The following is a 15,895-nucleotide window of genomic DNA, read 5'->3' as shown; positions in this document are numbered from 1 at the left end:
TATATTCTCTGCTCTAACATTGTCCTGACTCTTTCTGTATATTCTTTAATTATGTTTTGGTTTTCCTTAAACAATGTGTGTCTTTTAATTCATTTCAAAGAAGATTCTTTGGACTTACTAAATCACCTGAATTTTATACGTTTTCTGTTGTATTAAGTTCTGCTCATATCTTTATTTATCTTTTTTCTATGTTCTCAGGGTTTATTGTTTTCATCTTCTGATGTCAATTAAAACACTTGGATATTCATTTTAATAAATTTTTTACTTATAAAGATTTGAACTTTTGACGATTCCAGCTTACTTGTACGTGTCTAAGGGTCAGGTCCTCTCCATTGTTGCTGGCCTAAGGCTTAGTTCACCATACAGCAATGTATATATTGACCTATTTTCCCCTCGACTTTCTGTGATTCCCTACATCTCACCTTTCTTTGCAGACAAGCCATTTGAAATACCCTTAACTTATTTCACAGCCAATAAGTCTTTGAAATAATGTGTATTTTTTAGAGAAATCTTCTTATATAATTAGGCAGAAAATCTGACCTGCCATAGTTTTCAAAACAGCATAATTTCACTCTTCTCAATGATTAATCTGTTGTATTACACAACCTTTGATTATTTAGCTTTATCAATGACATGTCCTTGAAAAATGTTTTAGAGATCCTACCAGTCTTTGAAAACATCCTTGTGCCTTGTTTCAGTTCCAGTTTTATGTATATTTTCTGCCTTGCACCCGATTATTCCTTCATCTGATGGATGGCCTTGGGAATCTAATTCTGGTATTGATGGTTTTGGCTGATTGTCTCCCCTTGAAGCTGCTTTCTTCATTATTGTGTAAATTTAGATCATGAGCTCATGTTTAGCTAAACAGCTGACCTTGTAAGAGGCTTAGGTGTGAACGCTCATAACTTTCAGCAGAAAGTCGGCAAAGATTTATTTGTGTCCCTCCAATGAGTGGCCCGCAAGGACCCCGTTTTCTACAAGTGTTGGTCCAATACTCCCTCTAGAGGCAGCGAAATTAGACAGGGCTGCTTTGCGGCCCCAGATCTGGGGCAGGGGCAGTGGGCGTCCTGTCACCCGGCAGGAGCCTCTCCGCGTGTGTCCCAGAGACCCATCTGCCTGTGAACTTCGGTCACCTGGCAGGAAGCTACGATGCCCAGACCTATGCTTAGCTGTGCAGCGTGGTGTACTGCGCGGACATGTTCCACACACACTTTAAATAAGAGGGCGGCCTGAGTGGAAAGGTGAGAGTTTGGGCAGCTGTGCAGACAAAGAAGGCGCCCTTTGGCCTGGGCCTAAAAGCTTGTGACACTCCACTGGGCCTGCCGGGCTCTGAGGGCCCTGCCCTGGGCCCCCTGCTCCGCTGCCCTTTGTTCAGTCACAGCAGAGATGGCCACACCCACTCCCTCAGTGAGGGCAGTGTTCCAACCTCCCTCAGCCCCGCCCCCTCTCCGCAGATTACCATGGACTACAGAGGCTGCATTCTGAGGCCAGGGCGTTCCGAGAATGCCAAGGGCAGACATGATGACCTTAAATGATTTCCTCTTGTGTCAGTGTTGGTAAACTTTAGGAGCTAGGAAATGGTCCACTTTACAGAAATGTTCAAATTTACTGGCATTTCATATATTGTCTGCTCTAACATTGTCCTGACTCTTTCTGTATATTCTTTACTTATGTTTTGGTTTTCCTTAATCAAAGTGTGTCTTTTAAATCTTTTCAAAGAAGATTCTTTGGACTTACTAAATGACCTGAATTTTATTCGTTTTCTGTTGTATTAAGTTCTGCTCATATCTTTATTTATCTTTTCTCTATGTTCTCAGGGTTTATTGTTTTCATCTTCTGATGTCAATTAAAACACTTGGTTATTCATTTTAATAAATCTTTTTACTTATAAAGATTTGAACTTTTGAAGATTCCAGCTTACTTGTACGAGTCTAAGGGTCAGGTCCTCTCCATTGTTGCTGGCCTAAGGCTTAGTTCACCATACAGCAATGTATATATTAACCTATTTTCCCCTCGACTTTCTGTGATTCCCTACATCTCACCTTTCTTTGCAGACAAGCCATTTGAAATACCCTTAACTTATTTCACAGCCAATAAGTCTTTGAAATAATGTGTATTTTTTAGAGAAATCTTATTATATAATTAGGCAGAAAATCTGACCTGCCATAGTTTTTAAAACAGCATAATTTCACTCTTCTCAATGATTAATCTGTTGTATTACACAACCTTGGAGTATTTAGCTTTATCAATGACATGTCCTTGAAAAATGTTTTAGAGATCCTACCAGTCTTTGAAAACATCCTTGTGCCTTGTTTCAGTTCCAGTTTTATGTATATTTTCTGCCTTGCACCCGATTATTCCTACATCTGATGGATGGCCTTGGGAATCTAATTCTGGTATTGATGGTTTTGGCTGATTGTCTCCCCTTGTAGCTGCTTTCTTCATTATTGTGTAAATTTAGATCATGAGCTCATGTTTAGCTAAACAGCTGACCTTGTAAGAGGCTTAGGTGTGAACGCTCGTAAGTTTCAGCAGAGAGTCGGCAAAGATTTATTTGTGTCCCTCCAATGAGTGGCCCGCAAGGACCCCGTTTTCTACAGTGTTGGTCCAATACTCCCTCTAGAGGCAGCGGAATCAGACGGGGCTGCTTTGCGGCCCCAGATCTGGGGCAGGGGCAGTGGGCGGCCTGTCACCCGGCAGGAGCCTCTCCGCGTGTGTCCCAGAGACCCATCTGCCTGCGAACTTCGGTCACCTGGCAGGAAGCTACGATGCCCAGACCTATGCTTAGCTGTGCAGCGCGGTGTACTGCGCGGACATGTTCCACACACACTTTAAGTAAGAGGGCGGCCTGAGTGGAAAGGTGAGAGTTTGGGCAGCTGTGCAGACAAAGAAGGCGCACTTTGGCCTGGGCCTAAAAGCTTGTGGCAATCCACTGGGCCTGTCGGGCTCTGAGGGCCCTGCCCTGGGCCCCCTGCTCCCCTGCCCTTTGTTCAGTCACAGCAGAGATGGCCACACCCACTCCCTCAGTGAGGGCATTGTTCCAACCTCCCTCAGCCCCGCCCCCTCTCCGCAGGTTACCATGGACTACAGAGGCTGCATTCTGAGGCCAGGGCGTTCCGAGAATGCCAAGGGCAGACATGATGACCTTAAATGATTTCCTCTTGTGTCAGTGTTGGTAAACTTTAGGAGCTAGGAAATGGTCCAATTTACAGAAATGTTCAAATTTACTGGCATTTCATATATTCTCTGCTCTAACATTGTCCTGACTCTTTCTGTATATTCTTTACTTATGTTTTGGTTTTCCTTAAACAAGGTGTGAATTTTATTCTTTTCAAAGAAGATTCTTTGGACTTACTAAATCACCTGAATTTTATACGTTTTCTGTTGTATTAAGTTCTGCTCATATCTTTATTTATCTTTTTTCTATGTTCTCAGGGTTTATTGTTTTCATCTTCTGATGTCAATTAAAACACTTGGTTATTCATTTTAATAAATTTTTTACTTATAAAGATTTGAACTTTTGACGATTCCAGCTTACTTGTACGTGTCTAAGGGTCAGGTCCTCTCCATTGTTGCTGGCCTAAGGCTTAGTTCACCATACAGCAATGTATATATTGACCTATTTTCCCCTCGACTTTCTGTGATTCCCTACATCTCACCTTTCTTTGCAGACAAGCCATTTGAAATACCCTTAACTTATTTCACAGCCAATAAATCTTTGAAATAATGTGTATTTTTTAGAGAAATCTTCTTATAGAATTAGGCAGAAAATCTGACCTGCCATAGTTTTCAAAACAGCATAATTTCACTCTTCTCAATGATTAATCTGTTGTATTACACAACCTTGGAGTATTTAGCTTTATCAATGACATGTCCTTGAAAAATGTTTTAGAGATCCTACCAGTCTTTGAAAACATCCTTGTGCCTTGTTTCAGTTCCAGTTTTATGTATATTTTCTGCCTTGCACCCGATTATTCCTTCATCTGATGGATGGCCTTGGGAATCTAATTCTGGTATTGATGGTTTTGGCTGATTGTCTCCCCTTGAAGCTGCTTTCTTCATTATTGTGTAAATTTAGATCATGAGCTCATGTTTAGCTAAACAGCTGACCTTGTAAGAGGCTTAGGTGTGAACGCTCATAACTTTCAGCAGAAAGTCGGCAAAGATTTATTTGTGTCCCTCCAATGAGTGGCCCGCAAGGACCCCGTTTTCTACAAGTGTTGGTCCAATACTCCCTCTAGAGGCAGCGGAATTAGAGAGGGCTGCTTTGCGGCCCCAGATCTGGGGCAGGGACAGTGGGCGGCCTGTCACCCGGCAGGAGCCTCTCCGCGTGTGTCCCAGAGACCCATCTGCCTGTGAACTTCGGTCACCTGGCAGGAAGCTACGATGCCCAGACCTATGCTTAGCTGTGCAGCGTGGTGTACTGCGCGGACATGTTCCACACACACTTTAAGTAAGAGGGCGGCCTGAGTGGAAAGGTGAGAGTTTGGGCAGCTGTGCAGACAAAGAAGGCGCCCTTTGGCCTGGGTCTAAAAGCTTCTGACACTCCACAGGGCCTGTCGGGCTCTGAGGGCCCTGCCCTGGGCCCCCTGCTCCCCTGCCCTTTGTTCAGTCACAGCAGAGATGGCCACACCCACTCCCTCAGTGAGGGCAGTGTTCCAACCTCCCTCAGCCCCGCCCCCTCTCCGCAGGTTACCATGGACTACAGAGGCTGCATTCTGAGGCCAGGGCATTCCGAGAATGCCAAGGGCAGACATGATGACCTTAAATGATTTCCTCTTGTGTCAGTGTTGGTAAACTTTAGGAGCTAGGAAATGGTCCACTTTACAGAAATGTTCAAATTTACTGGCATTTCATATATTCTCTGCTCTAACATTGTCCTGACTCTTTCTGTATATTCTTTACTTATGTTTTGGTTTTCCTTAATCAAAGTGTGTCATTTAAATCTTTTCAAAGAAGATTCTTTGGACTTACTAAATGACCTGAATTTTATACGTTTTCTGTTGTATTAAGTTCTGCTCATATCTTTATTTATCTTTTCTCTATGTTCTCAGGGTTTATTGTTTTCATCTTCTGATGTCAATTAAAACACTTGGTTATTGATTTTAATAAATCTTTTTACTTATAAAGATTTGAACTTTTGAAGATTCCAGCTTACTTGTACGAGTCTAAGGGTCAGGTCCTCTCCATTGTTGCTGGCCTAAGGCTTAGTTCACCATACAGCAATGTATATATTAACCTATTTTCCCCTCGACTTTCTGTGATTCCCTACATCTCACCTTTCTTTGCAGACAAGCCATTTGAAATACCCTTAACTTATTTCACAGCCAATAAGTCTTTGAAATAATGTGTATTTTTTAGAGAAATCTTCTTATATAATTAGGCAGAAAATCTGACCTGCCATAGTTTTCAAAACAGCATAATTTCACTCTTCTCAATGATTAATCTGTTGTATTACACAACCTTGGAGTATTTAGCTTTATCAATGACATGTCCTTGAAAAATGTTTTAGAGATCCTACCAGTCTTTGAAAACATCCTCGTGCCTTGTTTCAGTTCCAGTTTTATGTATATTTTCTGCCTTGCACCCGATTATTCCTACATCTGATGGATGGCCTTGGGAATCTAATTCTGGTATTGATGGTATTGGCTGATTGTCTCCCCTTGTAGCTGATTTCTTCATTATTGTGTAAATTTAGATCATGAGTTCATGTTTAGCTAAACAGCTGACCTTGTAAGAGGCTTAGGTGTGAACGCGCATAAGTTTCAGCAGAGAGTCGGCAAAGATGTATTTGTGTCCCTCCAATGAGTGGCCCGCAAGGACCCCGTTTTCTACAAGTGTTGGTCCAATACTCCCTCTAGAGGCAGGGGAATCAGACAGGGCTGCTTTGCGGCCCCCGATCTGGGACAGGGGCAGTGGGCGGCCTGTGACCTGGGCAGGAGCCTTTCCCGTGTGTCCCAGGGACCCATCTGCCTGCAAACTTTGGTCACCTGGCAGGAAGCTACGAAGCCCAGACCTATGCTTAGCTGTGCAGCGCGGTATACTGCACGGACACGTTCCACACACACTTCAAGTAAGAGGGCGGCCTGAGTGGAAAGGTGAGAGTTTGGGCAGCTGTGCAGACAAAGAAGGCGCCCTTTGGCCTGGGCCTAAAAGCTTGTGACACTCCACTGGGCCTGCCGGGCTCTGAGGGCCCTGCCCTGGGCCCCCTGCTCCCCTGCCCTTTGTTCAGTCACAGCAGAGATGGCCACACCCACTCCCTCAGTGAGGGCAGTGTTCCAACCTCCCTCAGCCTCGCCCCCTCTCCACAGGTTACCATGGACTACAGAGGCTGCATTCTGAGGCCAGGGCGTTCCGAGAATGCCAAGGGCAGACATGATGACCTTAAATGATTTCCTCTTGTGTCAGTGTTGGTAAACTTTAGGAGCTAGGAAATGGTCCACTTTACAGAAATGTTCAAATTTACTGGCATTTCATATATTGTCTGCTCTAACATTGTCCTGACTCTTTCTGTATATTCTTTACTTATGTTTTGGTTTTCCTTAATCAAAGTGTGTCTTTTAAATCTTTTCAAAGAAGATTCTTTGGACTTACTAAATGACCTGAATTTTATTCGTTTTCTGTTGTATTAAGTTCTGCTCATATCTTTATTTATCTTTTCTCTATGTTCTCAGGGTTTATTGTTTTCATCTTCTGATGTCAATTAAAACACTTGGTTATTCATTTTAATAAATCTTTTTACTTATAAAGATTTGAACTTTTGAAGATTCCAGCTTACTTGTACGAGTCTAAGGGTCAGGTCCTCTCCATTGTTGCTGGCCTAAGGCTTAGTTCACCATACAGCAATGTATATATTAACCTATTTTCCCCTCGACTTTCTGTGATTCCCTACATCTCACCTTTCTTTGCAGACAAGCCATTTGAAATACCCTTAACTTATTTCACAGCCAATAAGTCTTTGAAATAATGTGTATTTTTTAGAGAAATCTTATTATATAATTAGGCAGAAAATCTGACCTGCCATAGTTTTTAAAACAGCATAATTTCACTCTTCTCAATGATTAATCTGTTGTATTACACAACCTTGGAGTATTTAGCTTTATCAATGACATGTCCTTGAAAAATGTTTTAGAGATCCTACCAGTCTTTGAAAACATCCTTGTGCCTTGTTTCAGTTCCAGTTTTATGTATATTTTCTGCCTTGCACCCGATTATTCCTACATCTGATGGATGGCCTTGGGAATCTAATTCTGGTATTGATGGTTTTGGCTGATTGTCTCCCCTTGTAGCTGCTTTCTTCATTATTGTGTAAATTTAGATCATGAGCTCATGTTTAGCTAAACAGCTGACCTTGTAAGAGGCTTAGGTGTGAACGCTCGTAAGTTTCAGCAGAGAGTCGGCAAAGATTTATTTGTGTCCCTCCAATGAGTGGCCCGCAAGGACCCCGTTTTCTACAGTGTTGGTCCAATACTCCCTCTAGAGGCAGCGGAATCAGACGGGGCTGCTTTGCGGCCCCAGATCTGGGGCAGGGGCAGTGGGCGGCCTGTCACCCGGCAGGAGCCTCTCCGCGTGTGTCCCAGAGACCCATCTGCCTGCGAACTTCGGTCACCTGGCAGGAAGCTACGATGCCCAGACCTATGCTTAGCTGTGCAGCGCGGTGTACTGCGCGGACATGTTCCACACACACTTTAAGTAAGAGGGCGGCCTGAGTGGAAAGGTGAGAGTTTGGGCAGCTGTGCAGACAAAGAAGGCGCACTTTGGCCTGGGCCTAAAAGCTTGTGGCAATCCACTGGGCCTGTCGGGCTCTGAGGGCCCTGCCCTGGGCCCCCTGCTCCCCTGCCCTTTGTTCAGTCACAGCAGAGATGGCCACACCCACTCCCTCAGTGAGGGCATTGTTCCAACCTCCCTCAGCCCCGCCCCCTCTCCGCAGGTTACCATGGACTACAGAGGCTGCATTCTGAGGCCAGGGCGTTCCGAGAATGCCAAGGGCAGACATGATGACCTTAAATGATTTCCTCTTGTGTCAGTGTTGGTAAACTTTAGGAGCTAGGAAATGGTCCAATTTACAGAAATGTTCAAATTTACTGGCATTTCATATATTCTCTGCTCTAACATTGTCCTGACTCTTTCTGTATATTCTTTACTTATGTTTTGGTTTTCCTTAAACAAGGTGTGAATTTTATTCTTTTCAAAGAAGATTCTTTGGACTTACTAAATCACCTGAATTTTATACGTTTTCTGTTGTATTAAGTTCTGCTCATATCTTTATTTATCTTTTTTCTATGTTCTCAGGGTTTATTGTTTTCATCTTCTGATGTCAATTAAAACACTTGGTTATTCATTTTAATAAATTTTTTACTTATAAAGATTTGAACTTTTGACGATTCCAGCTTACTTGTACGTGTCTAAGGGTCAGGTCCTCTCCATTGTTGCTGGCCTAAGGCTTAGTTCACCATACAGCAATGTATATATTGACCTATTTTCCCCTCGACTTTCTGTGATTCCCTACATCTCACCTTTCTTTGCAGACAAGCCATTTGAAATACCCTTAACTTATTTCACAGCCAATAAGTCTTTGAAATAATGTGTATTTTTTAGAGAAATCTTCTTATAGAATTAGGCAGAAAATCTGACCTGCCATAGTTTTCAAAACAGCATAATTTCACTCTTCTCAATGATTAATCTGTTGTATTACACAACCTTGGAGTATTTAGCTTTATCAATGACATGTCCTTGAAAAATGTTTTAGAGATCCTACCAGTCTTTGAAAACATCCTTGTGCCTTGTTTCAGTTCCAGTTTTATGTATATTTTCTGCCTTGCACCCGATTATTCCTTCATCTGATGGATGGCCTTGGGAATCTAATTCTGGTATTGATGGTTTTGGCTGATTGTCACCCCTTGAAGCTGCTTTCTTCATTATTGTGTAAATTTAGATCATGAGCTCATGTTTAGCTAAACAGCTGACCTTGTAAGAGGCTTAGGTGTGAACGCTCATAACTTTCAGCAGAAAGTCGGCAAAGATTTATTTGTGTCCCTCCAATGAGTGGCCCGCAAGGACCCCGTTTTCTACAAGTGTTGGTCCAATACTCCCTCTAGAGGCAGCGGAATTAGAGAGGGCTGCTTTGCGGCCCCAGATCTGGGGCAGGGACAGTGGGCGGCCTGTCACCCGGCAGGAGCCTCTCCGCGTGTGTCCCAGAGACCCATCTGCCTGTGAACTTCGGTCACCTGGCAGGAAGCTACGATGCCCAGACCTATGCTTAGCTGTGCAGCGTGGTGTACTGCGCGGACATGTTCCACACACACTTTAAGTAAGAGGGCGGCCTGAGTGGAAAGGTGAGAGTTTGGGCAGCTGTGCAGACAAAGAAGGCGCCCTTTGGCCTGGGTCTAAAAGCTTCTGACACTCCACAGGGCCTGTCGGGCTCTGAGGGCCCTGCCCTGGGCCCCCTGCTCCCCTGCCCTTTGTTCAGTCACAGCAGAAATGGCCACACCCACTCCCTCAGTGAGGGCAGTGTTCCAACCTCCCTCAGCCCCGCCCCCTCTCCGCAGGTTACCATGGACTACAGAGGCTGCATTCTGAGGCCAGGGCATTCCGAGAATGCCAAGGGCAGACATGATGACCTTAAATGATTTCCTCTTGTGTCAGTGTTGGTAAACTTTAGGAGCTAGGAAATGGTCCACTTTACAGAAATGTTCAAATTTACTGGCATTTCATATATTCTCTGCTCTAACATTGTCCTGACTCTTTCTGTATATTCTTTACTTATGTTTTGGTTTTCCTTAATCAAAGTGTGTCATTTAAATCTTTTCAAAGAAGATTCTTTGGACTTACTAAATGACCTGAATTTTATACGTTTTCTGTTGTATTAAGTTCTGCTCATATCTTTATTTATCTTTTCTCTATGTTCTCAGGGTTTATTGTTTTCATCTTCTGATGTCAATTAAAACACTTGGTTATTGATTTTAATAAATCTTTTTACTTATAAAGATTTGAACTTTTGAAGATTCCAGCTTACTTGTACGAGTCTAAGGGTCAGGTCCTCTCCATTGTTGCTGGCCTAAGGCTTAGTTCACCATACAGCAATGTATATATTAACCTATTTTCCCCTCGACTTTCTGTGATTCCCTACATCTCACCTTTCTTTGCAGACAAGCCATTTGAAATACCCTTAACTTATTTCACAGCCAATAAGTCTTTGAAATAATGTGTATTTTTTAGAGAAATCTTCTTATATAATTAGGCAGAAAATCTGACCTGCCATAGTTTTCAAAACAGCATAATTTCACTCTTCTCAATGATTAATCTGTTGTATTACACAACCTTGGAGTATTTAGCTTTATCAATGACATGTCCTTGAAAAATGTTTTAGAGATCCTACCAGTCTTTGAAAACATCCTCGTGCCTTGTTTCAGTTCCAGTTTTATGTATATTTTCTGCCTTGCACCCGATTATTCCTACATCTGATGGATGGCCTTGGGAATCTAATTCTGGTATTGATGGTATTGGCTGATTGTCTCCCCTTGTAGCTGATTTCTTCATTATTGTGTAAATTTAGATCATGAGTTCATGTTTAGCTAAACAGCTGACCTTGTAAGAGGCTTAGGTGTGAACGCGCATAAGTTTCAGCAGAGAGTCGGCAAAGATGTATTTGTGTCCCTCCAATGAGTGGCCCGCAAGGACCCCGTTTTCTACAAGTGTTGGTCCAATACTCCCTCTAGAGGCAGGGGACTCAGACAGGGCTGCTTTGCGGCCCCCGATCTGGGACAGGGGCAGTGGGCGGCCTGTGACCTGGGCAGGAGCCTTTCCCGTGTGTCCCAGGGACCCATCTGCCTGCAAACTTTGGTCACCTGGCAGGAAGCTACGAAGCCCAGACCTATGCTTAGCTGTGCAGCGCGGTATACTGCACGGACACGTTCCACACACACTTCAAGTAAGAGGGCGGCCTGAGTGGAAAGGTGAGAGTTTGGGCAGCTGTGCAGACAAAGAAGGCGCCCTTTGGCCTGGGCCTAAAAGCTTGTGACACTCCACTGGGCCTGCCGGGCTCTGAGGGCCCTGCCCTGGGCCCCCTGCTCCCCTGCCCTTTGTTCAGTCACAGCAGAGATGGCCACACCCACTCCCTCAGTGAGGGCAGTGTTCCAACCTCCCTCAGCCTCGCCCCCTCTCCACAGGTTACCATGGACTACAGAGGCTGCATTCTGAGGCCAAGGCGTTCCGAGAATGCCAAGGGCAGACATCATGACCTTAAAAGATTTCCTCTTGTGTCAGTGTTGGTAAACTTTAGGAGCTAGGAAATGGTCCACTTTACAGAAATGTTCAAATTTACTGGCATTTCATATATTCTCTGCTCTAACATTGTCCTGACTCTTTCTGTATATTCTTTACTTATGTTTTGGTTTTCCTTAATCAAAGTGTGTCTTTTAATTCTTTTCAAAGAAGATTCTTTGGACTTACTAAATCACCTGAATTTTATACGTTTTCTGTTGTATTAAGTTCTGCTCATATCTTTATTTATCTTTTTTCTATGTTCTCAGGGTTTATTGTTTTCATCTTCTGATGTCAATTAAAACACTTGGTTATTCATTTTAATAAATCGTTTTACTTATAAAGATTTGAACTTTTGAAGATTCCAGCTAACTTGTACGTTTCTAAGGGTCAGGTCCTCTCCTTTGTTGCTGGCCGAAGGCTTAGTTCACCATATAGCAATGTATATATTGTCCTATTTTCTCCTCGACTTTCTGTGATTCCCTACATCTCACCTTTCTTTGCAGACAAGCCATTTGAAATACCCTTAACTTATTTCACAGCCAATAAGTCTTTGAAATAATGTGTATTTTGTAGAGAAATCTTCTTCTATAATTAGGCAGAAAATCTGACCTGCCATAGTTTTCAAAACAGCATAATTTCACTCTTCTCAATGATTAATCTGTTGTATTACACAACCTTTGAGTATTTAGCTTTATCAATGACATGTCCTTTAAAAGTGTTTTAGAGATCCTACCAGTCTTTGAAAACATCCTTGTGCCTTGTTTCAGTTCCAGTTTTATGTATATTTTCTGCCTTGCACCCGATTATTCCTTCATCTGATGGATGGCCTTGGGAATCTAATTCTGGTATTGATGGTTTTGGCTGATTGTCTCCCCTTGTAGCTGCTTTCTTCATTATTGTGTAAATTTAGATCATGAGCTCATGTTTAGCTAAACAGCTGACCTTGTAAGAGGCTTAGGTGTGAACGCTCGTAAGTTTCAGCAGAGAGTCGGCAAAGATTTATTTGTGTCCCTCCAATGAGTGGCCCGCAAGGACCCGTTTTCTACAGTGTTGGTCCAATACTCCCTCTAGAGGCAGCGGAATCAGACAGGGCTGCTTTGCGGCGCCAGATCTGGGGCAGGGTCAGTGGGCGGCCTGTCACCCGGCAGGAGCCTCTCCGCGTGTGTCCCAGAGACCCATCTGCCTGCGAACTTCGGTCACCTGGCAGGAAGCTACGATGCCCAGACCTATGCTTAGCTGTGCAGCGCGGTGTACTGCGCGGACATGTTCCACACACACTTTAAGTAAGAGGGCGGCCTGAGTGGAAAGGTGAGAGTTTGGGCAGCTGTGCAGACAAAGAAGGCGCCCTTTGGCCTGGGCCTAAAAGCTTGTGGCAATCCACTGGGCCTGTCGGGCTCTGAGGGCCCTGCCCTGGGCCCCCTGCTCCCCTGCCCTTTGTTCAGTCACAGCAGAGATGGCCACACCCACTCCCTCAGTGAGGGCAGTGTTCCACCCTCCCTCAGCCCCGCCCCCTCTCCGCAGGTTACCATGGACTACAGAGGCTGCATTCTGAGGCCAGGGCGTCCGAGAATGCCAAGGGCAGACATGATGACCTTAAATGATTTCCTCTTGTGTCAGTGTTGGTAAACTTTAGGAGCTAGGAAATGGTCCAATTTACAGAAATGTTCAAATTTACTGGCATTTCATATATTCTCTGCTCTAACATTGTCCTGACTCTTTCTGTATATTCTTTACTTATGTTTTGGTTTTCCTTAAACAAGGTGTGAATTTTATTCTTTTCAAAGAAGATTCTTTGGACTTACTAAATCACCTGAATTTTATACGTTTTCTGTTGTATTAAGTTCTGCTCATATCTTTATTTATCTTTTTTCTATGTTCTCAGGGTTTATTGTTTTCATCTTCTGATGTCAATTAAAACACTTGGGTATTCATTTTAATAAATCTTTTACTTATAAAGATTTGAACTTTTGACGATTCCAGCTTACTTGTACGTGTCTAAGGGTCAGGTCCTCTCCATTGTTGCTGGCCTAAGGCTTAGTTCACCATACAGCAATGTATATATTGACCTATTTTCCCCTCGACTTTCTGTGATTCCCTACATCTCACCTTTCTTTGCAGACAAGCCATTTGAAATACCCTTAACTTATTTCACAGCCAATAAGTCTTTGAAATAATGTGTATTTTTTAGAGAAATCTTCTTATAGAATTAGGCAGAAAATCTGACCTGCCATAGTTTTCAAAACAGCATAATTTCACTCTTCTCAATGATTAATCTGTTGTATTACACAACCTTGGAGTATTTAGCTTTATCAATGACATGTCCTTGAAAAATGTTTTAGAGATCCTACCAGTCTTTGAAAACATCCTTGTGCCTTGTTTCAGTTCCAGTTTTATGTATATTTTCTGCCTTGCACCCGATTATTCATTCATCTGATGGATGGCCTTGGGAATCTAATTCTGGTATTGATGGTTTGGCTGATTGTCTCCCCTTGAAGCTGCTTTCTTCATTATTGTGTAAATTTAGATCATGAGCTCATGTTTAGCTAAACAGCTGACCTTGTAAGAGGCTTAGGTGTGAACGCTCATAACTTTCAGCAGAAAGTCGGCAAAGATTTATTTGTGTCCCTCCAATGAGTGGCCCGCAAGGACCCCGTTTTCTACAAGTGTTGGTCCAATACTCCCTCTAGAGGCAGCGGAATTAGAGAGGGCTGCTTTGCGGCCCCAGATCTGGGGCAGGGACAGTGGGCGGCCTGTCACCCAGCAGGAGCCTCTCCGCGTGTGTCCCAGAGACCCATCTGCCTGTGAACTTCGGTCACCTGGCAGGAAGCTACGATGCCCAGACCTATGCTTAGCTGTGCAGCGTGGTGTACTGCGCGGACATGTTCCACACACACTTTAAGTAAGAGGGCGGCCTGAGTGGAAAGGTGAGAATTTGGGCAGCTGTGCAGACAAAGAAGGCGCCCTTTGGCCTGGGCCTAAAAGCTTCTGACACTCCACAGGGCCTGTCGGGCTCTGAGGGCCCTGCCCTGGGCCCCCTGCTCCCCTGCCCTTTGTTCAGTCACAGCAGGGATGGCCACACCCACTCCCTCAGTGAGGGCAGTGTTCCAACCTCCCTCAGCCCCGCCCCCTCTCCGCAGGTTACCATGGACTACAGAGGCTGCATTCTGAGGCCAGGGCATTCCGAGAATGCCAAGGGCAGACATGATGACCTTAAATGATTTCCTCTTGTGTCAGTGTTGGTAAACTTTAGGAGCTAGGAAATGGTCCACTTTACAGAAATGTTCAAATTTACTGGCATTTCATATATTCTCTGCTCTAACATTGTCCTGACTCTTTCTGTATATTCTTTACTTATGTTTTGGTTTTCCTTAATCAAAGTGTGTCATTTAAATCTTTTCAAAGAAGATTCTTTGGACTTACTAAATGACCTGAATTTTATACGTTTTCTGTTGTATTAAGTTCTGCTCATATCTTTATTTATCTTTTCTCTATGTTCTCAGGGTTTATTGTTTTCATCTTCTGATGTCAATTAAAACACTTGGTTATTGATTTTAATAAATCTTTTTACTTATAAAAATTTGAACTTTTGACGATTCCAGCTTACTTGTACGAGTCTAAGGGTCAGGTCCTCTCCATTGTTGCTGGCCTAAGGCTTAGTTCACCATACAGCAATGTATATATTAACCTATTTTCCCCTCGACTTTCTGTGATTCCCTACATCTCACCTTTCTTTGCAGACAAGCCATTTGAAATACCCTTAACTTATTTCACAGCCAATAAGTCTTTGAAATAATGTGTATTTTTTAGAGAAATCTTCTTATATAATTAGGCAGAAAATCTGACCTGCCATAGTTTTCAAAACAGCATAATTTCACTCTTCTCAATGATTAATCTGTTGTATTACACAACCTTGGAGTATTTAGCTTTATCAATGACATGTCCTTGAAAAATGTTTTAGAGATCCTACCAGTCTTTGAAAACATCCTCGTGCCTTGTTTCAGTTCCAGTTTTATGTATATTTTCTGCCTTGCACCCGATTATTCCTACATCTGATGGATGGCCTTGGGAATCTAATTCTGGTATTGATGGTATTGGCTGATTGTCTCCCCTTGTAGCTGATTTCTTCATTATTGTGTAAATTTAGATCATGAGTTCATGTTTAGCTAAACAGCTGACCTTGTAAGAGGCTTAGGTGTGAACGCGCATAAGTTTCAGCAGAGAGTCGGCAAAGATGTATTTGTGTCCCTCCAATGAGTGGCCCGCAAGGACCCCGTTTTCTACAAGTGTTGGTCCAATACTCCCTCTAGAGGCAGGGGACTCAGACAGGGCTGCTTTGCGGCCCCCGATCTGGGACAGGGGCAGTGGGCGGCCTGTGACCTGGGCAGCAGCCTTTCCCGTGTGTCCCAGGGACCCATCTGCCTGCAAACTTTGGTCACCTGGCAGGAAGCTACGAAGCCCAGACCTATGCTTAGCTGTGCAGCGCGGTATACTGCACGGACACGTTCCACACACACTTCAAGTAAGAGGGCGGCCTGAGTGGAAAGGTGAGAGTTTGGGCAGCTGTGCAGACAAAGAAGGCGCCCTTTGGCCTGGGCCTAAAAGCTTGTGACACTCCACTGGGCCTGCCGGG

This window comes from Mesoplodon mirus (genome assembly GCF_964341445.2).
Source record: "Mesoplodon mirus genome assembly, chromosome: 1".
Lineage (NCBI taxonomy): Eukaryota > Metazoa > Chordata > Mammalia > Artiodactyla > Ziphiidae > Mesoplodon > Mesoplodon mirus.
The sequence above is the reverse complement of the archived record's forward strand: the minus strand, read 5'-3'. Positions refer to the sequence as shown.